Source organism: Megalopta genalis, chromosome 1, assembly GCF_051020955.1.
Source record: "Megalopta genalis isolate 19385.01 chromosome 1, iyMegGena1_principal, whole genome shotgun sequence".
In the NCBI taxonomy this organism is placed as follows: domain Eukaryota; kingdom Metazoa; phylum Arthropoda; class Insecta; order Hymenoptera; family Halictidae; genus Megalopta; species Megalopta genalis.
In genome coordinates this window covers 20,468,437-20,482,471 of record NC_135013.1, presented here as the reverse complement: position 1 = coordinate 20,482,471, position 14,035 = coordinate 20,468,437, and the positions used below count along the sequence as shown (strand labels likewise).

Below are 14,035 nucleotides of genomic sequence, written 5' to 3'. Positions count from 1 at the left end.
GTGTTAAACCTGATACGATCAAAATGATCGAATCCTTATTTTACAATACTACAGATTTTAGTCTCTTCCATGAAAAATGCTTAATTAAATTGCATTATTCGGTCGGTGAACAATTTGAGAAGAGGAGATACGATCATTCGAGCCTTGCGGCTCGTTTTTATATATATATATAAAATTATATATTATTATAATTATTATAATATATATTATATATAATATAATATATTATAAATATATATATTTATTACATTATTATTTTATATATTATATATATGTAAATAATAATTATATAATATAATATATTATATATAATATATATTATATATATTATATATATTATTATAATTATTTATATATATAGTTACCGATTGTCAACAACTATAAAAACGAGCCGCAAGGCTCAAGTAATCGTAACTCTCTCCAAATTGCCCATTTTTGTTTCCAAGCTAAAGGTCAATTAGGGTTTATTATTAAGTTCTTAAATCCAAATGTTTACTCAGATGATTATATATTTTTCTAAAACTCTAGGTACAGAAAATTTTGCTGTCTACTATTTCGGTTCGACTCTGTTCGAACTAACCAAAATTTTACGGTCAAAGAATGTCAAAAACCTGAGAACCTGGAATTTGCAAAACTTGTACGCTGCGAATTGTTAAACATCGAATTGTTAAACAACGATTGTTAAACAGTGAATTTCCAAAAATTGAAGACTGCGAACGTGCGAGAAATGAGGGCTGCGAATTCCTAAAAACTGAACGGTATCTCTATAAACTGAGGACCGCGAGTTCCCAAAAATTCCCAGAACCGGAAATTTATAAACTACGAATCGAAACCGCGAATTTCGAAACATTGGGGAGAGCGAATTCGAATTTCGCGGGCTCTGTTCCGCATGGATTTGAATCTCGCGGGCGGCGCGACGGCGAAGAAACGCCGGTATGTAAATTTCCAATCCCGCGGGAATGTAAGATTGAAATTCCGGACAGCCGGCGATTAATTTCGAAATTGCAATTTCATTCAATTTCGCGAACGGCGACTGAGACGGCTGCGAGGGAATCCAGAACGCCATGGAGTCCAACTGCGATGCCTGGATCCCATTAACGCTCGTAACAGCGTTATACCGGCTAGTTCATTGGCCAGTCTCCCTCTCTCTCTCTCTCTCTCTCTCTCTCTCCCTCGCTCCCATTCTCTCTTTCTCGCTCTCTCTCGCTCTCATTCTCTCTCTCTCGCTCTCATTCTCTCTCTCGCTCCCATTCTCTCTTTCTCGCTCTCTCTCGCTCTCATTCTCTCTCTCTTTCGCTCTCTCTTTCGCTCTCTCTCGCTCTCATTCTCTCTCTCTCGCTCTCTCTCGCACTCAATCTCTCTGTCTCTCGCTCTCATTCTCTCTCTCTCTCGCTCTCATTCTGTCTCTCTTTTGCTCTCATTCTCTCTCTTTCGCTCTCATTCTCTCCCTCTCTCGTTCTCATTCTCTCCCTCTCTCCCCCTCCCCCTCCCTCCAGCCCTCTACATCGAGCTAGCCTGTACATTTATTTTCGACCTACTTCGGTTACTTGAGCAAGTTAAATGGAACCGACACCGAGGATATTGTTCCGGTCCTGGAACGTGTACACCATTGTTTGATACGCAATTTCTCACATTCCCGGTGCACGCAATGGCGTGTCGCGGTGTCGCTGACTCGCGGAACTTTCGCACATCTGCTCCAGATCTGGCAGTGTGTTCTGCACAATGATTTCTGTGCGCACGCTTTCGTGTCGTTCGGGGATAAGATATCCTGCAGCTCGTTCTTTATAGAATTTCTGGGTCTTGGAAGGTGTTGACACCCCGAGATGGAAATTTATTTATAAGCTCGCGTGATAGGAAATTCAAAGTGAAATACACGACCGTTATGGATTTTATGTTTAGCTAAGCATGCAGCGCTTGTTTTGCTTACTTCTAAGAATAATATGCGATCGAAACTATTTTAATTCCGGAACCAAAGACGTTCCTCTCAATTCACGGTATTTCAAATTTTACATAATTTATATATTCCATTTTGTGCATGTGACGTTGAGCTTATCGATTTATGCAGCACTTACGTGGTTAACGATGTTTTAGACAAAATTTAGCAGCGTAAAAGTTATTTCGAAGCATCGAGTCGATACTTACGAGATACCTTAGTCCTTGCCTGGAGCTCTTAACGTAAGAAAAAGTGCTGTCGCACTCGTCGCTCTGGCAATTCCGTTCACGTAGTTCGTAGCAGTGCAAAAATTGCATTCCATTTCTCAACAGCTAAAGCATATTATGCTTGTGATGAATTATAATAAGCGGTTAAGTATATTAATCATCAATAATAATAAAATTTCTAACGAGTGCAGTAAATTCTCTCTAATTGGCGCTCAGTTTGTACAGAAAAATGGACAGTTTGGGAAGAGAAGATACGATTAATCGAGCCTCGTGGCTCATTTTTATAGTTGCCGATTGTCAACAATTGTAAAAACGAGGCGCAGGGCTTGAATAATCGTATCTCCTTTTTCCAAATTGTCCATTTTTGTTTCCAAGCTAAAGGTCAATTAGGGATTATTATTAAGGTTTATTATTAAGTTTTTATAAATCCAAATGTTCGCCGAGGAAACTTTATATTTTTCTAAAACGCTAGGCACACAAAATTTTGCTGGCTACTATTTCGGTTCTAGGAATTTGCAAAACTTGAAGGCTGCGAATTGTTAAACATTGAAGACAGCGAATTTCCGAAAATTGAAAACTGCAAATGTGCGAAAAATGAGGACTGTGAATCCCCAAAAATTCAGAACTGAAAATTTGTAACAGTCGAGGACTGGGAGTCGTTAAAACTTCGTATCCGCGAATTTCCGAACATTAGGGAGAGCGAATTTGAATGTCGACAACTATGAAAGCGTGCCGCAAGGCTCGATTAATCGTACCTTCTCTTCCCAAATTGTCCTCTTTTATTTCCAAGCTAAAGGTCAATTAGGGATTATTATTAAGGTTTATTATTAAGATTTTAAATACAAATGTTCGCTGCCAAATGGTCTAGTTTATTTACGATGATATCGCCCGGTCGCATCTCGAGCGCAAAGAGATTTGCTTCTTTATAAAGTGTTTCACTAAGTTGTACAAGCTGAATGCAATTGCATATTGTGCTAGGAGATTCCTTATCGATGAATTAACAAACTCGTTTTCAATGATCATCGTAGTTTATAACTGGACTCCAGATCTTCGTGAATAATAAAAACTGTTTGCAACGATCGTTCAGAAAAAGAGTTGAATATAAATGTACTCCTTCGTTTACAAGTTTCAATAAATTGCAAATGGGACGACAAGATTCTTCAGTTCTTCGTGTATTTCTGTTGGGTATCGGTGCTTATGCATAAGCAAAAGGAACTCAAACTGTTATTTTAGAGCAAAGTAGTATTTTATTTAGTTAACAGAAACAAGGTGAGTAGAAGATGTGTAAGAATAGGATAAGAAGACAACCGAGTAAATGCAATTACTCTTGCGAAGGCTGTCGTTCGACTGACTAGGCAGCGTAGTTTTTCTTTCTAAAGTTGCCAGGGGCACAGGATAAACACATGCAAGTGATTATCCTTACCCTGTGCATTTATTGCCCTGGCAGCGTCGTCTCCGGCTCGAACGTCGCATCGGTGAGCCGACCTATAAGTGTACGACCCTCCAAGGGTCATACCGCGAGATATAATAAAACTAGAATCTAAGCATGTATTTAACAAATACTTAAAACTATATAGACATTTCAATAATTTCACTTAGCTATTTTCGCTTAGATGCATAAAGTCCACAATTTAGTTATAACTGGTCTATAGATCCTCATGCAAGATAGACATTTTCCGTATTTTTTTCAAGAAACAGAAGTTTCATGAAGGTGTAATTACTCGTTTAGCAATGGCTCTAGTCAATTGATTTGTGAACTTCGAATCTTCAACGAAGACTATAGTCACCTGTGTTCAGCTGCCCTACTATCTACTGCGATGAACGTATTGCCTGCTATCAGGGAGTTTGGTCAGAACTTGTAAATACAGTAAATTCTCCCTAATTGACGCTCAGCTTGGAAATAAAAATGGACAATTTGGGAAGAGAAGGTACGATTAATCGAGCCTTGCGGCACGCTTTTATAGTTGTCGACATTCGAATTCGCTCTCCCTAATGTTCGGAAATTCGCGATTACGAAGTTTTAACGACTCTCAGTCCTCGACTGTTACAAATTTCCAGTTCTGAATTTTTGGGAATTCACGGTCCCCAGTTTTTAGAAATACATTTCAATTTTTAGGAATTCGCAGCCCTCATTTCTCGCATATTTGCAATCTTCAATTTTTGGAAATTGTCCTCAACTGTTCTCAATGTTTAAAACTTCGCAATCTTCGAGTTTTGGATATTCCTGGTTCTCAGTTTTTTGACATTCTTTGTACGTCAAATTTTTGTCAGCTTACAGTTCGAACAGATTCGAACCGAAATAATAGCCAGCAAAATGTTCTGCACCTAGCGTTCTAGAAAAATATGAAGTTTCCTCGGCGAACATTTGGATTTAAAACCTTAATAATAAACCCTAATTGATCTTTAGCTTGGAAATAAAAATGGACAATTTGGGAAGAGAAGGTACGATTAATCGAGCCTTGCGACACGCTTTTATAGTTGTCGACATTCGAATTCGCTCTCCCTAATGTTCGGAAATTCGCGATTACGAAGTTTTCACGACTCGCAGTCCTCGACTGTTACAAATTTTCAGTTCTGAATTTTTGGGAATTCACGGTCCTCATTTTTCGCACATTTGCAGTCTTCAATTTTCGGAAATTCGCTGTCTTCGATGTTTAACAATTCGCAGCCTTCAAGTTTTGCAAATTCCCAGAACCGAAATAGTAGCCAGCACAATTTTGTGTGCCTAGCGTTTTAGAAAAATATAAAGTTTCCTCGGCGATCATTTGGATTTAAAAACTTAATAATAAACCTTAATAATAATCCCTAATTGACCATTAGCTTGGAAACAAAAATGGGCAATTTGGAAAAAGGAGATGCGACCATTCAAGCCTTGCGCCTCGTTTTTACAATTCTTGACAATCGTTAACTATAAAAATGAGCCGCGAGGCTCGATTAATCGTATCTTCTCTTCCCAAACTGTCCATTTTTCTGTACAAGCTGAGCGCCAATTAGAGAGAATTTCCTGCACTCGTTAGAAATTTTATTATTATTGATGATTAATATACTTAACCGCTTATTATAATTCACCACAAGCATAATATGCTTTAGCTGTTGAGAACTGGAATGAAATTTTTGCACTGCTACGAACTACGTGAACGGAATTGCCAGAGCGACGAGTGCGACAGCACTTTTTCTTACGTTAAGAGTTCCAGGCAAGGACTAAGGTATCTCGTAAGTATCGATTCTGCGAGGAACACGATATGTTAAACCACCTCCGTTGTCACGAAAATGTTACGGCAACTGTAATGTAGAATTTAACGCGACACCTCGTGAAGGATCGATGCGAAATGCATAATGTCGGCCGGGAAACATTTGCACGAGAAATAAGAGGCTATCATTTTTCATTACCCCGGGCCTGTTACAGAAGACACCCTGCCGACTTTTATAGACCATCGCCACTAATGCATTGGCTCCCTTTTAGACGGCACGTTCACTTCTAACAAAACTTAATATTGACAATATTCATCCAGAAATACGAAAGAATTGAAATCGACACAGAACATTTAACGATATATAATTGAAATTAATAGAAAATATTTGACGTTTATGTAATTATAATATATAGTATGTAGTAATATAATATAGTAATATATATATAATAATATAGTAATATAAATATAGTAATATAGTAATATAATATAATAGTAATATATATATATATATATATATATATATATAATTATAATATATAATACTAGCAATTAGCTAGTACTATTTTAAACAGAAACAACCCAACGAACCGCAATTTTAGAATTTTTAATACGATACAATTTGGTCACTGAGAATTCTTTAATTTTTGGACCATTCTAAGATTTCCTTCGGTTAAATACGTCTAGCCAAACGTGGACGATGTCAAGTGTTGCTGAAAATAGACGCGAAGCATTGAAACTGAGTAATATCGTCGGTCATGCACATTCATCGAAAAATTATTCGAGCGCCATTGTCAGCGGCATAAAGAAAGCTTCTCATCGTTCTTCTGAAATAACCGAAGCAAAAGAATACAGAAAAATTGTTCGCCGACGGTTCTGAATAAGGCGAACCTCAAACGATGAATCAATTGACCCATATTTTATGTATACACGAATTAATATTTATGGACGATACACGTACCGAGATTAAATACAATTTTCGAAGGGTGCTGCATTTAATAAGTCGACCGGGAATAAAGAGGAAAAGTCTGAATGCTAATTAAAGCGAGCAATAGTAGCGCTTTTTAGAATACTCGAGGCAATGAAATAAAAGTAAGAGAACACTCCAGCGTCGCATTTGCCGTCTCTATCTCGTTGACCTAACCTACATACGTCTTCCCTTTCGCATCCTCCAAACAGTAATTTATAACAATCTCAAAACATTCTGTACAAAGTATTGAGAGAATTCCTCCATTTTTCTTCTCTGCTTTGTATCATCGTGTTAATGTTTATCCACGAATATTCTGCGACTTAACGTACATCCTTGAGATCCTTGACTTTTCACCTTCAGTATTTTGAAACATTTTAAAAGCGTTTAAATAATTACCACTAATTTTCTTCCGACTCACGCGAGCTTAAAACTCCACGTCTAATATCGATGTTTAGTATAATAACACGTCCCTAATCACGTTTATAGTTCATTCGATATAATTACGACTGTTACTACACCCTCTAAATGCTAGCCTGTAAATAAACTCTCGATATCGTGTGCAGCCACACGAATGGAAAACGCTCGTGCCAGCACCAAGGAAATCGTTCTACAACAGTGGCAATCATTCGCCCCAACGAAATATGTATGATTATATATATATTAACATATTATATATTTATTAATTATATATTATTATTATATATTATTATTATATATTATTTATTAATTATATATATTATATATATATTTATTTATATATATATATATATATATATATATATATATATATAATCCCCTAAATGTCCAAATCCCGTGAACCATATTTTGTTAATCATCTTCGGTACAGAATCATTTTGTTAAATTCTTTTTCGTAAGTAAACTATTTCCGAGATTTCTGGGTTTTAGAACGTCAGTACGAATCTAGAGAAAATGATACAATTCGAGTCTGAAATATCAACAGACTCCAAATTTTCTCAGTAGCTATTCAAGGGCGTTCTCCAATTTTCAAAATTCTTGAACGTTAATTACACAGAGTGTTCCATAATTGTGTTCACACTCGGAATGGAGTGTTGCCAGAGGATATTTTAAGTAAATTTTTCCTTAGCGAAAATGCCATCCGCGGCTTTGTTTACGAGTTGTTAACGAAAATGACACCCCTTTCCCGGTGTTAACATAATTATGGGACACCCTGTATAGATACAGAGCAGAGGATGTTAAGGATTCATATTTCAACACACCCTAAATTTTCTCAGCATCCGTTAGAATAAGTTCATATTTTCTAAATATTTAAAAAATTTAGATTAAAAGTAAAGAAACTGAAATTTCAACGAACACCAAATTTACACCCAAACTTACAAAATTTTGGATTTCAGATAGTTAGACCAAAGCTACAGAATATAAACTAACCAGGGACTAACTAATTTCGCCGTTTCCAAAATAATCTTAGCACGCATTTAAAAGTTCTAGCGCTAAACAGTTGAAAATTTTGATCTCAGAAATTTCGATCACAATTTAAAAGAAAAAAACAAAGTGACAGCTCCAATAAATGGACATCGGCTCGCACACTGGAAACTACAAAATTTACCTGCTAAAATGGTATGCTAACAATAGAGTACTGTCGGAGCCATCGAAATTAATAGAAAATATTTGACGTTTACGTAATTATAATATATAGTATGTAGTAATATATATAGTAATATAATATAATATAGTAATATAATAGTAATATAGTAATATATATATATATATATATATATATATATATATATATATATATATATATATATATAATTATAATATATAATACTAGCAATTAGTTAGTACTGTTTTAAACAGAAACAACCCAACGAACCGCAATTTTAGAATTTTTAAGACGATACAATTTGGTCACTGAGAATTCTTTAATTTTTGGACCATTCTAAGATTTCCTTCGGTTAAATACGTCTAGCCAAACGTGGACGATGTCAAGTGTTGCTGAAAATAGACGCGAAGCATTGAAACTGAGCAATATCGTCGGTCATGCACATTCGTCGAAAAATTATTCGAGCGCCATTGTCAGCGGCATAAAGAAAGCTTCTCATCGTTCTTCTGAAATAACCGAAGCAAAATGAACATCGGCTCGCACACTGGAAAACTACAAAATTTACCAGCTAAAATGGTATGCTAACGATAGAGTACTGTCGGAGCCATCGAAAGCTCGTCGACAAGAATTGGTAATTACATAAACAGCCGGCAGTTCGGCGGCAAGAAAATAGAACGGCGCCCAGCAAAACGCCGATCTGTTTTATCGGTGTCAGTGTAATGGCCGGCATTAGCATAAATGATTTTTCTGGTTCGCTAATATCGAGGAACAGCCCACGATGCCGCACGGTCGTTCCTCGTGGAACGAGGAGCTGGAAGGATCGTGCGCGAAAACATTCAAGGGGTTTGGTTGGCTCGAGACGGGTGACATGAGAGGTTTCACGCTATAAGAAGCGTTCGGAGCGTGTGAGATCGGGGCTCTAGTGGGCGGGAATGCCGGATTTATGGGGACCGTGCACGACATCTGGTTAAAACAACGTTGATGCCGTGCCCTCGGACGGTGAACACGAACGATTACCCCCGAAACGCGGCCACCGAGCCGCTTTGTTGCGCGCGGTCTTTTAGAAACGAACAAAAAAATCTGTTCTCTGAACGTTAAATCATTTTCCGTCCGGAAAATTTGATATTCGTTAGAAAAATGGAATCAAAGTCCGCCATAACAGTAATAACATAAATAACAGTACGGTAAAATAAATAATACAGTACAGTACGATATAGTAAAATAAACATAATAGTACAGTAATTTCTCCCAGAAATGATCGGGGATCGGAGTTAAAACCGGCAGATCTGAGAATACTAAGTCGCGATTCTTCGAGCCTTGCGGCTCGTTTTTATAGAAACTCAAGGTAGTCGGCAAAATTCTAATTTTTTGCAACGATTCGAAGGCAATTCGAAGGCCACGTGCTACAATTCGAAGGCAATTCGGAAGCCACATGCCACGATTCAGACAATTCGAAAGCCACATGACACGATTCGAAGGCAATTCAGAGACCACATGACACGATTCGAAGAGAAATCGCAAGCCACATGATACGATTCGAAGGCAAATCGTAAGCCACATGACACGATTCGAAGGAAAATCGCAAGCCACATGACACGATTCGAAGACAAATCGCAAGCCACATGACACGATTCGAAGGCAATTCGGAGGCTAATGTCACTGTACCTAGTAGAGTAATTTCTCCCTAATTCGCGCTCAGATTGCACCCAAAAATAGACAATTTGGGAAGATAAGATACGATTTTTCACATTTTTTTCACGTTTTTATAGTTACCGATTATCGACAAATGTAAAAACGAGACAAAAAGCTTGAATAATCGTATCTCCCAAATTATCCATTTTTGAGCGCAATCTAAGCGCGAATTAGGGAGACATAACTGTTCCTATCACCTACCTTGTAACTCCACGGTTTTTCTTATTTGACTCACCCCCAAACAGACCATTTTGTGTTGTCTTCCGGGAATTCCATCGATCCTTAGCATAGATGTAGCAATAAATCACATAGGCATAGGACTAGCACAAGGAAATGTACAGCAATCAAAAATTTGACATTTCCGGGAGAAATTACTGTAGCTCCGAAAATAGCTCTGGCCGACCTTTCCTCATGAATTATGTTTACTTCTTGGGTTTTTCTATATTCGTGCGAGTAGTATACATAATTGGAATAAAAAAGGAATGCTCGTGTTTCGATTGAAATGGTGGACGCTGAATATTTTTCGTATCTCTGCCTGCCGAAGTTCGAGTTGCGTTCGTATTCGAGGAAGCAACGATGCAGAACGGTCCAGTAATCGTATAGGAGAGCTACGCAGCTTAGGTGGATAAACTTCGAGCTGCCCAGCGATTCGTCGAAGCAAGTAATCATTGGTTCGCGTCGCGGTAACATTCCGTGTCAGTGGAGAGAACTTCGAAAACAGAGAAGCAGTCCGCGGAAACTTGTCCAAGGAGCTTTCTCGGCGGAGCAAATAAGCGGACAAGCGGGCGAGCAGCCAACCAAGCAGGAAAAATACAAATTTCAATTATCTTGAACGGTGCACGAGTCTTTTGAAAATGATCCGTAGTCGAACGGTCGCGGTCGGGGCGAATTGATTTCGAAACTCGTTACGAGTGCACTCTTCGCCTTTGAGAGCAACTCCCGCGGAAATTGCTCTAACGACACTCGATGGGAACTTCGTAATAATTTGGGTGTGGTGCGCACGCGGGGGTGCGGATTGCCGGCGTAGATTAGATTAGCGGATTCCACGGATTACAGGGTAAAGTCGCAGTAACGACGGCCCTTGCGCTCTCGCGAGCTGTGCTTTTAATAAGCGCGTTGAGAAAATTGCTCGAGTATCGGCAGTGTCTGGGCTAATGGGTTCTAAAACTGATGAAACGCGCCGGAATTACTATAAACGTCCTTTAATCTTAGCCGGCCGAGTTGATCGCTTCGAGCATTATTAATTCGTATCCGGTAATCCCGATCGAGTAATCGTGAAAAGTAGAACAGAAATCGATTGAATAATTTACTAAGCGAGTCTGGACCCAGATCCGAGCGAAATGTCTCACGATTGGCACTGTTCCGCTCAATTGGAAGATTTATTTAAAGCACCGGGTCATCTCCAATTACTTTCTAATCGGTTAAACATTAAATTATAATTTGACTACGGATTTGTATGCAACTTAAGAACCGATTGCCTAAATTGCAAGAATACAGGAGCCGGATAAAAATCTCTTTCTTGTTTTAAGAATTTCAAAAAGTTGAACATAATGCATAAACAATCTAATATTTCTTAAATTAGCTTTGCGAATCATTCGTTGAACTGTGTTCGGACACGGAATTATTTCAATTAAAATATCATTTACGTACTTTGTTAATCTTCACTGTACACCTTGCTTCAAATAAAAACGGCCGTCACGGTTAAATTACTTACTATTTCGGGTCCGAAAAATTAGTAAATATTCTTCAGACGTTCTAAAGTAAAGGTGAACAGCGTTTTTCTTAAAAATATCACTGTTACGTAGTAAAAAAGAATCCGGAAAGTTCTCGCTTTGTGATTTGTTCAATGATTCGAACGCGGCTCGAGTCCGTCCCGACCATCTGTCGAAGCCTCGTGCTGCGGGCTCTCGAACTTCACGCCGTCACCTCTCATTGGTGAGTGTTTTCCGTTAATAACTCGTAAACAAAGCCGCAGATTGCATTTTCGCAAAGGAAAAAGTTACTTCAAATGACCTCAGCTACCCCTCATTTTCGGCTGTTAAAATAATTGTGGAACACCCTGTATATATACTATATAATTACTTCTACTACTATACTATATATACTTCTACTACTATACTATAGTATATATATTATACTATAATATTATTATATAGTATTATACTATAATATTATTATATAATATTATATTATATAATTAATAATTATTTATTAAATTTTATTAAATTAATTATATAATAATATTATATAGTATAATATAATATAAAATAGAAATAATCGTATCTCTCTTCTTCCGAAATTGTCCATTTTCATTTCCAAGCTGAAAGAAAATTAGAGAGAATTTGCCGTACTCGTTTTCGCAACGAATGCACGAAATCCGCAGTCGCAGTAACGAATATGACTTACTATCGATTCGAGGAACACTATAGATTCTGTAGGACTACTCGGCAGATTTATGCGAGCATACTAATTATAAGTCTGATAACCGAGACAGTTTTTTGTCGCGACGCGACGCTACACGAAATTGCGTTCAGTTTTAAAGCAGCGTCGCCGAAACTCGCTTGACCGCATCGCGTGACATGCGGGACCGGTTGCGAATGTATGCACCGTGAAATATTAAGAGCAGTTAGGCGATTCCGAGCACGACACAGCGAAGTGGCCGCCGCGTCGTTTTTGCCGTTCATTATTAATTTTCTCGCCCGGCGAGTGCTCAACCCCTCGACACGCCGAACGAGTAATAATATCCGTGACTCGTTTGACGATTCCTCAACGCCGGTCTCTGTTCAATAATTCTTCGTGTTTCTCTGTCCGCGAAACTTTCGCGTTATAGGTCACTGGGACTACTCTATCCGAATCTCCTTTACATAGCGGAGCAGCATCCACTTTGAGACTGTATTCGCCGGCAGCAACTCGGAATTAACACTTTTCTCGATGCAACTCTATAAATATACTATACTATTTAACGACTGCATAGAGTCGGCCATGTGCACTGTCCATGCGCAGTTGCTGAATTTTGCAAAACGAACGAGAACTCTGCGCAATTTGCGGAGACCAAAAATTACGGTTCTGACAATAATTTGTTGGGAAAAAATAATCGATAGAAAGTTGATCTTTGTTCGCCTAAAGGATAGTCGTCGTTTTTAAAGAAAATTAAAAAAGAATGCAGTGATTAGAAAAATGAACTTTTACGTGTTGTGGTTACTAATTAGTGGTTATAAATGGCTGAAGTTCTTTTTGTTACCCATAACCATTAAATAAATGGTGGAAATAGTTTTTGATTATCAATAACCATTATAGACGAAGAAAATTGTTTTATGTTTAAAATAATTCGTTATAGATAGCTATTATAATTGGCGGAAACAGTTTTCGGTTATGAATTATATTATATGAATTATTATATTATATTATTAATTATATATGAATTATATATGAGTTATTAACTATGGATAACCGTAATTATAAAAAATTGTCGTCATCTAAAACGGCTATTTGCAACCGTCATTTATAATGGTCATTAATAACCAACAAATTTCTAGTTATTTATAGTCATTAATTAGTGACCAAAATCATTTCAAGCAAAAAAACGGTTATACTTTTTTTTTCATTTTGTAAATAACAGTTTACGATCTCTGACAATTTGTAGATTGACTGTTTAAAATTATTTAATTGCATTTATTTATCCGAAAGAGAGGATTTGTTCGTATTTTCGGAAAACTTCATTTCAATTTGCGTACCTATGCTTCAATTTACACTGTTCTAATATTATCATCAATGTTCAATATCGGTGTAGCAGCTAATTTACGACCCCGAAATGTGAAATAGAACCATACTCTGAAGAGAGATTTTCATATTCGAACGAAATGCAATGTATGTGAAACATATTTGACACGCGTGCGTTTAATTAACCGCTGTTCCTATAAACATACGAAACCCAACTAATACGTAGATTTGCGAGCGTCCTCTAAGTTTCCGCGAACGGCTGTTTGATGAGTTCCGGATGAATGCGTAAACGGCTTCCAGTTAAATGTTTAAATAACTCTGGATGGTTTGATGTTTGTGGATAGATGCGATATTAACTGAAACTTCTCCGCAACACACCGTTGAATCGCATTTCTCTTTAGTTCGGGAACAACAATCGCTCAATTTAACTTATTAATAGCGGTGCAACCATCGAAGCGGTGTTCCGAACCGGAATATTATAATTTTAACATATTTAAGTCGCCCTCTATCGAACAGTTGAAATTCGATTCATTCAGATGAAACGTTTACGTAAATGTAGAAATTAAACCCTTGCCGTGCTTTAACGAATCCAACTCGTAATGGAGATCTCTGGTAGGAACCTATGAAGTATGAATGTTATTCCGTTCTTTTAAGTTGAAATAAAATTCTATTCTTTTCTCCACAATATTTAAGAGTTCAAATAAATGTGGGCATACAAAT

At 37.4% G+C, this 14,035-nt stretch overlaps 1 protein-coding gene across 2 annotated transcripts in view; it reads left to right on the top strand.

Moving 5' to 3' along the window:
- LOC117221476 (discoidin domain-containing receptor 2) overlaps positions 1 to 14,035 on the top strand; it is a 292,709-nt gene that overhangs the window by 238,554 nt on the left and 40,120 nt on the right. The gene's annotated exons all lie outside the window — the stretch shown is intronic.